This window comes from Capsicum annuum, chromosome 4, assembly GCF_002878395.1.
Source record: "Capsicum annuum cultivar UCD-10X-F1 chromosome 4, UCD10Xv1.1, whole genome shotgun sequence".
Classification (NCBI taxonomy): domain Eukaryota; kingdom Viridiplantae; phylum Streptophyta; class Magnoliopsida; order Solanales; family Solanaceae; genus Capsicum; species Capsicum annuum.
Window position 1 is genome coordinate 186650176 of NC_061114.1, and position 15608 is coordinate 186665783.

The following is a 15608-nucleotide window of genomic DNA, read 5'->3' on the forward strand; positions in this document are numbered from 1 at the left end:
ATTAAATCACTACAATGAGGTAAAAATACAAAGCATATTAAGCTTTCTTTAGTTTTTTCAAGTCTTTAAATTTTAGTAGTATATATTGTTGGGTTCGAAATCTAAAGGGCGTCATGCGAAAGTTTAGAGTTTGCAAACCAAGACGGTGATAATTTAGATGACAAATAAAAGTATACTAAAACATAATATTATTGATATGACACGACCAATTGGCCTACATATTAAAAACCTAAATCAAAAAGCATAAAAACTAATTGAGTGAAAATATCTCCCTAAACAAAACTGTTAAACGACTACATTGTGGATGCTACTATATTCAGTAGTGGACCTAGGATTTTATTCAAGTGGGTTCAATCATTAAATAGAAAATGATCACTAATATAGTAAGCAACATCGAACACAATAAATAATTTTTTCTTTATATTTTTAGCTCTTCTTTTTCGTTAATAATATAATACCAAATTAAGCTTTTTTTAAAAAAACTTTTTATCTAAATTTAACAAAGGTAAAAAAAATTAAAAATTTGCAAAAAAGCCTATTTAGATTTTTTAAAAACTAAAATTAAAGTAAACTAATAATTTATATTTATATATATATATATATATTCAGCTAAAATAGTTGCATATTTTAGCTAAAAACTATGAAAAGAGTACCATAAATCGATTAATAAACGGTTAATTTTATTTGAAGTAGAATAGATTTTATATTTTTATTGAATTTGAGTAAAAAAAAAATTATAATTTGAAATAGAAAAAGAAAAAGAAGATGTGTATGATAAACTTTACTAATTACTGTATGTTTTTTTGGTTTAATTTTCAAATTTTCTCATTTATTGATTAATAAAGATTACATAGTCCTTGCAAATATGGGTCAGCCCACTACCGAAATCTGGAAATTAAAACAAAAAGAATGACCCGGCCCACTCCACTTGGGATTATTACATATAGCTTAAGTTTTGGGTTTTCTAATCCGATTCCACCCTTCCCACTCCTCTTATCTGGTTTAGGATGTCACCGCCGGTCATCTTCAATGCTCAATTCATCCCCCTTCAACTCTGGGTTATTAACACCTTGCCATTTCAGCTTCATCTCTGTGTATTTATCAGCTTATAGACGTAAGTGACAACTTCTCTTTTGCCTCTTTACATTCCCGGTGTTCTTTATTTGAATCAATTGTTCTTTGACTTTCCTCAACTGTGATCTCCGGTGAATGGAACAAGAATCATCTTTTTGAGCTTCGTTGAAGGGTTTATTAACTTGGATCTGGTTATGTACTTCGAGTAACTTTAGAAGTTTTTGAGCTAAGATTCTTCTTCTTCTTTTTGTACTAACCACTTCTACTCTTGCAGATGCAGATGGGATGAAGCTTGTGGGATGCTTGGACCCGCTAGTATTCAACCAATAACCCGACTCTAGGTTATGCAAAACCATGCCGTAGAGACCCTTTTCTGTTGCTCTGAATCCACTATGTAGGCTTCTGTAGAATAGGCTAATTGACTTAACCTTAACACTGATTTTATAGCCTTTCATGACTTGTAATTATACTGTATGTTCAGCTCAATTCAGTAGCCTAGTCACCCTCTTACCTCTGCGGTGGTGACAATCTTAAATATGGTAATTATGTTTTATGATTGTTAATGATTTTCTTCCCTGTTGTTTGAATCTGATGGAAATGTGTGAATGTGAACTCTCCTGCCTCAAATGCATAGTTAGCAAAGTCGTCAGCTAGTTTGTTCCCTTTCCTCAGTATATATTGGTATTGAACTGTTGTATGTTGTAATAGGCTCCTTATTTGCATCACTTTATCTTCAACATTCCATGGACAATTCCTATTTTTTCTTTAAAATCTTCAACATACATAAGGAATCTGTCTAGATTATTACTCTGCTTATGTTTTCCTGATTGTAAGGCATTGCTGCTTGTAGAATAGCTTCTGCTTCTGCATCTAGATTTGTAGTGTCCTCCATGATTGCACCATTTACTTAAAGTAGACCCCCTTCCTCATTCCGTAAATAAAAGGCATAAGAGCTTGAACCAGGATTTCCCCTAGAAGCACCATCTGTATTATATTTAACCCATCATTGCTGAGGAAAACTCTAAATAACCTTTATTACCTTCACACTAGTTTGCTGTATTGATATCTCATTCACTATATTTGGCCATATGTTTGAGAAATCTTGATATGGTTTCCTCACTTTAAGCAGCATTAGTAAGTTTATGGTGATATTATGCTATACACTGAGCTGAGTGATTTGCTTCCCTTTATGTTTTCCTCTGTTCCTTCTTTTCCATAACTCCCAGATAATGATGCTAGGCATAGCTAAATAATAGCTCCTATCCCTAATTGATACCTATGCATTCCACCATGCCATCACTGTTTCTCTAAATCACCAAATCAACTTCTACTTTTACCCTAGCACAGCTAGGCCTTATTTGATTTCTAGTTTCTATGTCTACTGTTAATGGCTTTCCTACAACTGATGCTATAAAAAAGATAGCCTCCTTTGCAAAGAAATTAGGGGGCAAATCTGTCATTGAGATTCATGCTACTCCAATTGATGTCTCAATATCAAGTGCAAACCACGGATCCTACTTCAGTGTTCTCATCTGCCAGTATTTATCTTTGGCCTTAATGTAGTATGCTAATGTTGATAACAAAGTAACATAATCTTCAAGTATTTTCAATCGGATTAAAATATGCTTGGTATCCAACACTCCAATATTACAATCACCCTTTATACCACATTGACTTAGAGTTGCTCTTCTAAGTTCATTAACTTCTGGTTTGCCGTATGAAAATTTACCTACAATAGCATATTGTAGATTTAGATTTTCTTGCACAATTATGTTTTGAATCTCCGATGACTTCCAAGTGATACTAGGTTCCCCCTTAGCATGATTACAGGTTTTGGAGGAACCCTCGTATAGTTATTCAATAATACCTTTGGTTTCAACTTATCTGCATAGCTAATATTAGTATTAGCAATCTCTAGAACATTAACAGGATTTACATTCGTATTAGATGTTGTTTCCAGTGGTTTATTCCCACCGGAGGATGTGGACGCCATATGTCAATCCGTCGCCGCCAATGTTAAGGTTTGGGGTTTTTAGGTCTCAAGTTCTCAAGTCCTCATGATATTCATATTGATGAGGGAAAATATTATAAATAGCAATGAGTAAAAGCTGCTGAGGGGATTCAGACTCGGAAACAAAGTAGGAAAATGAACCCACTGGACCATTACGCTGTACCCATGCTTTGTGTAAAGTGGGTTCAACTTATTTTATGATACAAAATTTTATAACAATTTTAGTTGTATAATCAGTAAATTTTCACACCAAGTGGGTTCAATTGAACCCACTTGGCATAATGTGGATCCGCCCCTGACTGTGTTATTGTTATATGAGAAGAGAGTTTTCTATTTATAGAGTTTCAAAATCTTTCTTTCAAGAAAAAGGTTAGCCAAATATGAAAAATTTTTATATTTTTCTTTTAGGAAAAGTAAAAGTAATTATATTATTACTTTTATTTTTCTTCTAAGAAAAGTAAAACTTAAATTTGGTAAGAAAATCAAGGAAAAAATTCTAACAAATTTTCCCTTTTTGGCTTGATTTTCTTCACTTGATCCGCGTTCTTCACATGCATGAACTTCGTTTTTAACAAAATCTTCATCACTGCTACTTGCTATGGTTAAAAATAAAGTTTAAAATATCATGGTTAAAAATTGATTTAAAAGTAATGTTTTATTTTTAAAAATGCAGCAGCACGAATGTTGAAAATATGGTAGAAACTTGTTCTCCACATGTAGTTCGACAAAAATCCTCATTATCATCAAATTGATTGCAAATTGATTTGAACCTGTTTAATCTCATCATACCATTGGACCTTTGAACCATAAGCTCTGATACCACTTGTTGGGTTCGAAATCTAGAGGGCGTCATACAAAAGCTTAGACTTTGTAAACAAAAGCGGTGATAATTCAGATGACAAACAAAAGTATACTAAAACATAATATTATTGACATGACATGACCAATTGACCTACATATTAAAAATCTAAATCAAAAAGCATAAAAATTAATTGAGAGAAAATTTCCCCTTAAACAAAAATTTTGAACGACTAAATTGTGGATGCTACTTTGTTATTCTTGTATGAGAAAAGGGTTTTCTATTTATAGAGTTTCAAAAGAGGTTAGTCAAATATGAAAAAGTTTTATATTTTTCTTTTAGGAAAAGTAAAAGTAATTATGGTATTAGTTTTATTTTTCTTCTAAAAAAAGTAAAACTTAAATTTGGTATAAGAATCAGGACAAAAACCCTAACATATATCTGCTTTCAAATTTCATGTCCACATCCTCACCGACACTAACAATAAAAAAAAAAAAAAACTAAAAGCACAATATTGTAATTCTGAAATGATAAAAAAAAAAGTACTCCTAAATTAAGGAAAATGACCCACAAACACTCTTTATTCATCTAACAACAACATATTCAATATAATTTCATAGGTGAAGTTTGAGAAGAATAAGATGCACACACATCTTATCTCTATTTTTGTGAAATGGGTTAGCAGGTTTGGTTTTAAAACACACATATCTTATCTTTATTTTTGTGAAATGGGTTAGCAGGTTTGGTTTTAAAAGTAGATGAATTTAATTTTATAAATTATGTAATATATGTGATCAATCATAATAAGCCATATGACTTTAAAAACCATCAGATTTGGGCTGTTAGTTTAAGGTATTTTAAAGCCAAAAAGATAAATTGAAGGCATTTCAAACCAATAGTTGAAAGAGGATATTTATGAGTCATTTTTCATATGTTAAAGATATTTTTAATCCTGTTTCATATTCTAAATATGTTTCAGTTCTGTCTTTACATATTCAATCTTCTATTTCATCTCAAAATTCAGGTTAAAGCGGTGAATATTTTGATCTATCTTTTAAACATATTTACCTACTTTATTCGTCCTAAATTTTCTAATTTAATTTTTCATTTTACTTGTCTTTTTTCATTAATTAAGAATAAACATTTTTTTTCCCATGTTATACTCTTTGCATTAATTATTTTTTCTTCAAATTAAAATGTAAATATCATTTAATAGGAGTACCATGGTAAACTAGACATGTTATTAATTATTTTTCTTAATCAATGTGCCATCTCAATTTGGGACGAATAATTTGAGATGGAGGAAGTAATAGATATTCGGCAAGCTAATTATGTGTAATCATTCAGACATACTTGTCTTAGAAGGAATCAATTTAATTAGATGCGGGATAGGTTGTTTAGATAGTAAATATCTTTCACCTTTAATTCTGAAGTTGTATATTCACGTCATCAAAGAAAAAAAAAGGAGAGAGCTTGTAATGAAGAAGTAAAAAAAATAATATGATGCTAGTACTATTCTTCTCCTACCCTTTTATTACTTACATGAAAATTTCATTTAACAACTCTGTGGTCAGTTTTTTACCGTTTAGTACATTGATAGAGGAACGGAGGATTAGTCTCACGGCTGCCGATTAAGGGAGTATCTTGGGAAACAAAAAAAAAAAAACTTTCATTTAACAAAATTTATTAAAAAAATTATACAAAATATCTCTTCAATTAAATTTTTTACACAAAAAAAATAGTCCAACTTACCATTTCTTCGGATAATGTTGTTACTGCTAAATATGATGACCAATCGGCCAAATGCCTTTTCATGTTCTGTTTTTTTTCGTGTGCGCCGTTTTCTGGAAAAAAAAAAAGTTTTATTTCTGCACTATTAAGGAAAAAAACTTTCCTGCTTTTTTTCTTTTATTTTTAAAAAAACTTTTTTTCTACAACCAGTTTTTTAAATACAATATTGATATAGTTTATACACATCTATTACAATATGTACATACGATATGAATGTTGGGTAAACACGAAATAACAATAAAAATATTTATTGCAAAATAATGAAAATAAAATAAAAAATAATGACACCAAAAATTTTACGTGAAAATCCTTTTAAATAAGGAAAAAATCACGGAACAAGAAAAACAAATGATATTAATTTTACACCGTAATCACAAGTACAATACTCAAAGTGATTACTATACAACCAAAAGAAATAACTCTCTTTTGACTCATAGCTTACTAAAATATCGCTCACTCTAATTTTACTTCGCAGATAATTTTTTAATCATAATTTGTGGAATACCCCACTGCTTATTCTATATTATTTTTCCCTCTATTTTTGGTGTATCTTGAAATGAGCTAAATGTTCTCCTTTTTACAGAGAAAGAAAGACCATGTGTAGGCAGGGACAGACCCACGTGATGCCAAGTGAGTTCAACCAAACCCACTTAGTGCAAAAATTTACTAATTATCCAATTAAAATTTTTATAAAATTTTGTATCATATAATAAGTTGAACCCACTTTACACAAAGCATGGATATATAGCGTAATGGTCTGGGTTCGTTTTCCTGCTTTATTTTCGAGTTCGGATCCCCTCAGCATTTTTACTCATTGCTATAATCTTTTTTCCTATGAATATCATATGGCAAGCCGAATTTTGCTCCTAGCGAAAAAATTAAAAGAGAATGCCCAATCATATTAGACATCCTAGTAAAATGCTACAGTAATTAATAAATTTTATCATGCACATCTTCTTTTTCTTTTTCTATTTCAACTTATAATTTTTTTTACTCTAATTCAATAAAAATATAAAATCTATTCTACTTCAAATAAAATTAACCGTTTATTAATAGAATTATGGTACTCTTTTTCATAATTTTTTGCTAAAATATGCAACTATTTTAGTTGAATATATATATAATTTATTAGTTTACTTTAATTTTAGTTTTTAAAAAATCTAAATAGGTTCTTTTGCAATTTTTTTTTTAACTTTGTTAAATTTAGATAAAAAGTGCCAGTTTTTTCTTTTTTCATTTTATAAAAAAAGGCCTACTTTGGTATTATGTTATTAACGAAAAAGAAGAACTAAAAATATAAAGAAAAAATTATTTATTGCGCTCGACGCTGCTTACACTATTAATGAACATTTTTTATTTAATGATTGAACCCACTTGTATAAAATTTTAGGTCCGTCACTGTGTGTAGGTAATTGATGGCATGAATAAAGTTGCGATGTCAACATTTGTAGCTACGAAAATAATTGGCTGCTTTCCTCTCTGCCAAATGTTTGACAAACTAGCCATACGAAAGAAAACGTTTTTCCTATATCATGGACTGCCATGCATCAATTTTTCAATGACATTTATGGGGCTGGACCCTATAAATCTCCCCATCCAGTCCCATGCATCTGAAAGAGGTATCCTCGTCTTCTCAGAGAGAACTCATGCAGACAAGCTCTTTGCACAGTTCGAACTTATCTTTTGACACCACCTTTGTCAGCATGTCCGCGGAATTTTCACTCGTGTGTCTTCTTAACATACAACGATTCATTTTTCACTTGTTTACAAATCCAATGGTACCTCATTTTGATGTGTTTCATTCTTGCATGATACATGGAGTTCTTGCTCAAGTATATTGCACTTTGACTGTCACAATAGACAATATAATCAATTTGGTACAATCCAATTTCTTGAAGAAACCACTTGAGCCATATAATTTCTTTACAAGCTTCAGTAGCCGCAATCAACTCATCTTCAGTTGTAGATAGTGCGACACAATTTTGTAACTTCGACTACGATGATGTAGCTCCCCCTAAAATATAAACAAAAATCTAGTAGTAGATTATATGTTATCAAGGTCATCCGCCATATCAACATTTATATAGACCTTCAAGATTTGATCAGATTCTTCAAAACACAAACAATAACCTAAGGTCCTCCGTCTTAAGTACCTCATTATCCATTTTACTGCTTTCAGCGCTTCTTTTCTGAATTTTCAAGAAATCTGTTGACAACACCAACTATTTGAGAAATATCGGGTCTGGTACACACCATTGCACACATTCAACTTCTGATAACAGAGGAATATGGAACTTTAGCGATGTTCTCTTTCTCCTCTTTTATTGTTGGACACATTTTCTTGCTCAACTTCACATGACTAGTAAGGGATGTGTTAACAACCTTGACATTCTTCATGTTGAAGCACTTTAATACATATTTAATGTATTTTTTCTATGACCAGTAAAGATTTCTTTCATCTTTGAGACGAGTAATCCTCATGCCCAAAATTTGCTTAGCATGACCCAAGTCTTTCATACCAAAAGACTTGTATAACTATTTCTTCAACTCATCAATCCTGAAAGTTTTCTAGTCCACAATCAACTATTATCCACATATAGCAAGAGGATGATCAAATCATCATCAGAAAAACTTTGGTGCAAGTACACAGTTATTTAAAAAAGTCTTTTATAGCCTTGCTTTCCCATGACATATTCAAACTTCTTATACAATTGTCTAGGAGCTTGATTTAATCCATATAGACTCTTCTTAAGTTTGCACTCATAATTTTCATTACCTTTTATCTTGAAGCCTTCAGGTTGTTTCATATAAATCTCCTCTTCGAGGTCATCGTAAAGAAAAGATGTTTTTACATCCATATGCTAAATCTCTAAATCAAGACTAGCAGCCAAATCAAGAACTGTGCGAATATAGGTCATTTTGACAACATGAGAAAATATTTCATAAAAATCAATGTCTTTTTTTGACCAAATCCTTTGACAACCAATCTAGCTTTGTATCTGGGATTCAAGCTGTGTTATTCAAATTTTACTTTGAACACCCATTTATTTTTCAAAACTCTCATGCTATTAGACAATTTCACCAACTCATAAGTGTGATTTTCATGCAGAGATTTCATCTTATGTTGCATGGCTTCAATCCATTGATTTTTATACTCCTCTTTCATGGCCTCCCCATAACATTCAGATTTTTCCATATCAGTGAGTAACACATACTCATTAGTCGATAACAAGAAGAAGGAATACATTTTCTTGTAGACATTCTAAGTGGACCATTTAACTCGTTCACAACTTGAATAGGAGCATCGTCAATGGAAACATCGTTGTCATTATCAACATCACATGCTGATTTGGAACATGTTTGGGCATCTCCATGATTGTCAAGCCCGCCAACATCATGCACACTTGTTTGAGGAATTTCATCTAGATTAACCATACCATCAAAACTTAAAGATTCTAGCTTCTCCGCTTTGTCAATATCTTTAATGATTTGATTCTCTATAAATATAATATCACGACTTCTTCCAAGCTTCTTATCAATGGATCATATAGCCTGTAACCAAAATCATCAAAGCCATTATCAAAGAAGATGCACTACCTTGTCTTAGCATCTAAATTTGACCTCTCATCGTTGGGCACATGTACAAAAGCTTTGCAATCAAATACTCTCAAATGGTCATAGGAAACATCCTTCCCATACCAAACTCTATATGACACATTACTTTGCAAAGAAATAATTGGAGATAGGTTAATAGCACGTGCAACGGTCAGTAAAGCCTCACCCAAAAAGAGTTCGACAACTTTTCTTTTGAAAGCAAACATCTGACTTTCTCCATCAAGGTCCTGTTCATCCTTTCAACAAAACCATTAAGCTGGGGAGTCTTAAGATGAGTCATTTGGTATCTGATACTTTGTTGCTTGTAGTATTCGTCAAACGTCCATAATATTCACCATCATTATCAATACTAATACACTTCAACTTTCTTTTTGTTTCTCTTTCAACGAAAGCCTGAAACTACTTAAAAACACCTAATACTTGATCTTTAGTCTTCAAGACATATACCCAAATCTTCCTTGAGCAATCATCAATAATAGTAATAAAGTAAAGTGCACTACCCAAATTCCTTGTCTTCATTGGATCACATAAATTTGAATGCACCAGCTTAAGTAACTCTGTCTTTCTTGAAGGAGGATGAGACTTGAAAGAAACTCTATTTTGTTTTTTCAGTCAAGTAGTGCTCATATTTTTCGAATTTATCATTTTTAAAATCTTATAGTAATTTATTTTTGTCCAAATCATTAAGTCCTTTCTCACTAATATGGCTAAACCTTTTATGCCATAATGGTGAAGAGCTAGTGCTTTCAACTGCATTCACCATATTAGCACAAGTAGAAGTCCCAGTCCAGTATAGACCATGATGCTTGTCACCATAATCCACAACCAAATAACCCTTAATGAATTTCCATTTTCCACCACTATTCTAATATATCCCTTATCATTCAGTACTCCAACAAAAATCAAGTGCAAACGAACATCAGGTACGTGCTTTACATTGTTTAAAACTAGTTTATATCCAATACTGATTTCCAAATAAATTGTACCATTACCAACCAACTTAGATACAGTCTCACTGTCCGTACTCAAGGTTCCAAAGTCACCTCGAGTATCATATGAGAAAAAAATCCTTCATTGATGTCACATGAGATGTAACACCAGAATCCACAATCTAGCTTGACTCATCATAAGTAATATTTATTAGATTTGCATCGAGGACAGTAACAAGATCTTTGGTGGAGATAGTGGGTATGCAATTTTCCTTATCATTTTCTTTCTTTTCCTCCTTGTCTATGTTCTCATTCTTTAACTTTCGGCAAAATTTCTTTATGTGTCCTTTTAACCCACATTGATAACAATCAATATCATTGTATTTGCCTCTAGATTTGCTTTTATAATTATTTTATTTTGAGAATCACTATTTCTGATTCTCCCCTAGTGTCACGTCAAGACATTATACAAAGAGGAACCTTGAGACATTCATCTTGTCTCTTCATTGAGAATGCCGATGCTCTTGGAAAAACCCATAGAGATCATGCCATTGGGATCAGAATTTAAAAATGAAGTTTAAATATTTCTGTAATACCCCATAAAGTTTCATCATCGTTAAAAGCTCCGAAGTGAGTCACATTAAGCTTAACACTTAGAAATTTTATTAAGTGTTCTAACACTTAGTCATTTTCTAGCCTTGAATCTTCATTGAATAATTTTGTAACCTTCCTGACCTTCGTTTTTAAATATTTTTGTTGTGTTGCGATGGGGTAAGGTCGTAGTATGGTCCGGATGAGTCTCAGAATTTTTAGATGAGCCTAAGAACATGTTTGGGATTGGATTCCAGTTGCATCGGGCGATTAGCCCGCGTCGCCTGGGTTATCATGGAGCTGTGTCCCAGGTAAGGCGGGTGATCCATTGGGCGACGCAGGGGCTATCGCGGGCGATCCATTGGGCGACGCAGGGGCTATCGCGGGCGATAGACCAAGCTCCGCTCGCTGAATCCTACTGCTCTAGGCCAGGCGACGCCTACCTTAACACGCATGGCCAACTTTTGCAGTTTCCATACATTTTATTAATGGTATTTTGGTAATTTTCAAAACCTTTGTCATCTCTAACACGGGATTTAATCCCTAGAAGAGCAAAATTTAGCCATTCTCATAAAAAATCTCCAAGAAACTCCATTAGGGTTTTAACTTAAGAACCCAAATAAATCAAAAACTAATCGTAGCTTTTCTATAATTTTTGGATATTCAAAATCCTTGTTCCGAGGGCTACAAGAAACACATAACAATCTCGCGAATAGTGTGTCGGAGTAGAAAGTTCATTCTAAGGCTTCAATTTCGAGGTATGTGGGGTTTTTCAACAAGAACACTCTTTCGTTTTTGTGCCCAAAGTTAATTTTCTTTATAAAGATATATGATTTGATATGTTTTACTACGAATTTGAATATATGAATTTATGACTTATGATATTTTCATGAGAATGTTAATATGGTTGCATATAAAGCTGAATTTTTAGATTTTTAAGTGATTATTTTTATGCTTATGACATAAAGTATGAAACTTTGAAAGGTTTTGTTGTGATATTGATATATGGGTTTTGAACACTATTTGAGATTATTATTTTGTGAAGTTATATGTTATAAACACCTTGAGATTTGATGATTTGAAATGATGAAGAATGATTTGACCTTGGTGGTCGCGGAAGAATTGCTTTTGAAACTAAGTGAGAAAAGAAATCCACTATTCTTGAATGATTATGAAAGGAGTTGCATATTGGCTCCCGTTGTGAATTGTTAAATTATTTGTTGTGGATTTTCTTTTAAAAGATCTGAGCTAAGCCTGGGAGTAGTCTTTAGCACCGAGCAGGAGGTATAACGGTTTGGTGCTTCCCTAGAACTACGTGCACCCGTAGGATGTGAGCCTGAGGATGATATAGTGATCACTAGTTTTTGGATTGATGATTAAGGTCCTACTCCGATGGCAAGGATAGGAAAGCTCTTCCCAACGTGGGTTAGACATTGGACTCCATGTAGCTCACATGGTTTATGTCGGTTATGAAAAACTCCCAATGTGTGTGTGTGTCTTCATTCTATTTGAGATAAATGTGTATGCTATGAGACACTGCGATTTCTGAGAAATTATTCCCGAAAGATTGAAATACTATGTTCTAATGTGAAATACTTTTAAGACTTGATTTCTCTATGAGCTTGAAACTGAGAAGAAAATAAATTGAGAACTTATATGATGACTTACGTGTTTTGCTTTACATATATTACTCATCCATACTTATGATGCTTTTATTCGAGCTAAGTGAGTCATTCATATTAGCATGCACTGTCTTTTATAAACTTATGATATTTGTTTTATTAAAATTTGCATACACTCCCATATACTTAGTCTATATTCCATGGTACTGAACCACATATTCGTATGTAGGCTATATTTTCCCTATAATGTAGGTTCAGGTGCTCAATTCTAGACTTGACCGTGATTTTCGAGCACATTGATTTACATCTTCTGCAGTGGTGAGTTCTTATGATCCGAGGATGTATGATTTTAGACTTGTCATTTCATCATGAGTAGTTCACTTTATTTCTTGAGTTCGAGTCAGTTTGGGCCTATCCCAATGGCCCATTGATACATTAATTAGTAGAGGCTTGTCAGGGCAAATTTGTCAGACTAGTTGGTCAGAGTTGTTGAATATCTCATATTTTGTTACTCTTCAGTATTTATCCATATTTTGGTGAGACTTGGTAAATGATGTTCAGTTAGTTTGATTAAGATAAGCTTTTAGTGGTGGTAAATGACTCAAAGGGTTAGCTTGGGGCTACTTGTAGCCTCAATCACGGTGTGATGCTTTGGGACCCATTTTTGGGGCGTTACAAACTTGGTATCAGAACCTAAGGTTTAAGGAGTCCTAGGGAGTCTTACAAGCCACATTAAGTAGAGTCTTGATCATCGGTGTGTAGCGCGCCACATCTATGAGCAAGAGGCTACAAAATATTTTAGGAAAAAGGTTATTTTTTTTTTTTAGAAATTCATCGTGCTTACATTGTCTCTCTCTGCTATTAATTCGTGCTCTTTTCTTTCATAATATGCCTCTTCGCTGAGCTAGAAGAAATAATGCGGGTTAAAAACCTCAACCTACTGATCCCCTGAATGAAAATGTATCCCATGTCGAGTTCTGAGCATCTTTTCATGCGCTGGCCCAACCTGTCGTTGCAAATATTTAAGACAACCCATCCTCGACTCCACAATAGCAGGGAGGTGATTCAGATGCTGTGAGAATTCATGATTTTATGCGGATGAATCCACCAGAGTTTTATGGGTCCAAGGTAGGTGAGGATCCTCAGTTGTATCTGAAGGAGATAAGGAAGATCACACAGGTGATGCATGTCTCTGAGGAGGATAGTGTGGATTTGGCATCGTATCGGTTGAAAAGCATTGCCTATGATTGGGTCATTGCTTGGAAGAAGGGTAGAAGAGAGGATGTCGATCCTATAACTTGGCAGGAGTTCCAGGAAGCACTTCTGGATAAGTTCTTCCCATTGTAGATGAGAGAGGTGAAGGTAGAAGAGTTCATAAACTTACAACAGAGATCTATAACTGTTAAGGAGTACTACTTGAAGTTCAACCAGTTGGCCAAATACGCTCCTGACTTGGTAGCTGATAGCCGAGCAAGTATGAGCAAATTTATGATAGGGGTGTCGAGCTATGTTGTTAAGGAGTGCAGGTTTGCTATGCTTAACCGTGAGATAAACCTTTCCAAATTGATGATTTATGCCCAACTGATTGAAGCTAACAAGATCAAGGAGAGGGACAGGATAGGAGGGAATAAGAGGGCTAGGTCCGAGCTACACAAATATGGCCAGACTATATCTTAAGGAGGGGACCACCCTCAGTTTCCGAATCGTTCGTCAATGCCAACACTGTCGTCAGCTAGCACTCCCACACCTAGAGGTAGACCGGAGCAAGTTAGTAGGCCATCTATGTCCAAGTCCTAGCATAATGTTGGCAGCAGGCCTAATTATCCTCCGTGTCCTAAGTGTGGAAGAACCTATCCGGGTGAGTGTTGGGGTGAGAAAAAAGGTTGTTTTGGGTGTGGTGACTTGGGTCAGATTTAGGGAGTGCCCACATGCTAGGCAGGGGAGACGTGATAATCGCTTCCAGACTCAGACTGCTAGTGCTCTAGCTCTGGTAACTCGACCAGCCCCAACTCAGGGCGCTTCTTCTAGCACTGTTGGCAGACAACGCCAAAATCGGTTCTCTACTTTGCCATCCCGCCAAGAGCAGGAGGAATCTCCCGATGTCGTTACTGGTATGCTTCATATATTTCAGTTTGATGTTTATGCATTGTTGGACCCTGGGTCCAGTTTTTCATATGTGACACCTCTGGTTGCTGTAAATTTTGAAGTGAGTCCCGAGAATATCTCTGAGCCTATCCTAGTTTCTACCCCTGTAGGCAAGTCTATTATCGCCAAAAAAAATGTATAAAAGGTGTCCTGTTTCTATCCTTCATTGGGTCTTTTCTGCTGATCTGATAGAGTTGGATATGGTGGATTTTGATGTTATTCTGGGTATGGACTGGCTTCACTCTTGTTATGCATCTATAGATTATCGTGCCCGTGTAGTCAAGTTTCAGTTTTCTGGTGATTCTGTTTTCGAATGGTCCAGAAATTCAGTGTCCCCTAAGAGTCATTTTATCTCATATCTCAAAGCTAGAAAGCTTATTTCCAAAGGGTGCATTTGTTATTTGGTTAGGGTCAAAGACACTAAGTCTGAGACTCTAATTCTTTAGTCAGTTAACATTGTTAATGAGTTTCGTGACATCTTTCTGGAAGATCTTCCAGGGGTACCTCCTGATAGAGAGATAGAATTTGGGATCGATCTTTTTCCTGATACTCAGCCCATTTCCATTCCTCCCTACCGTATGGAACCCACAGAGCTTAAGGAGTTGAAAAAGCAACTCAAAGATCTATTAGACAAAGGTTTCATAAGGCCCAATGTATCTCCTTAGGGTGCGCCTGTCCTATTCGTGCAAAAGAAAGATGGCTCTTTGCGTATGTCCATGACTATCGTCATCTAAACAAAGTCACTGTAAAAAATAAGTACCCCCTTTCGAGAATTGATGATTTATTTGACCAGTTGCAAGGTGCAAGTTATTTTTCAAAGATAGACCTTAGATCCGGCTATCACCAACTCAAAGTAAGGGAGTGTGACATCCCAAAAATAGCCTTCCGAACTCGCTATGGTCATTTTGAGTTTCTTGTTATGTCCTTCGGGCTAGCTAATGTCCCAGTAAGTTTCATGGACCTCATGAATCGAGTGTTCAGACCATATCTTGATATGTTTGTCATAGTGTTTATAGATGATATTCTGGTAT

The 15608-nt window shown here is 34.3% G+C and overlaps 1 long non-coding RNA gene across 1 annotated transcript; it reads left to right on the forward strand.

Annotated features, from left to right (window-relative positions):
• The first annotated feature begins 744 nt into the window (after positions 1-744).
• On the forward strand, positions 745-1686 carry LOC107869608. The gene is made up of 2 exons (XR_001673861.2): positions 745-1114; positions 1349-1686. It is a non-coding gene; the product is annotated as an uncharacterized LOC107869608 (long non-coding RNA).
• Positions 1687-15608: the final 13922 nt, after the last annotated feature.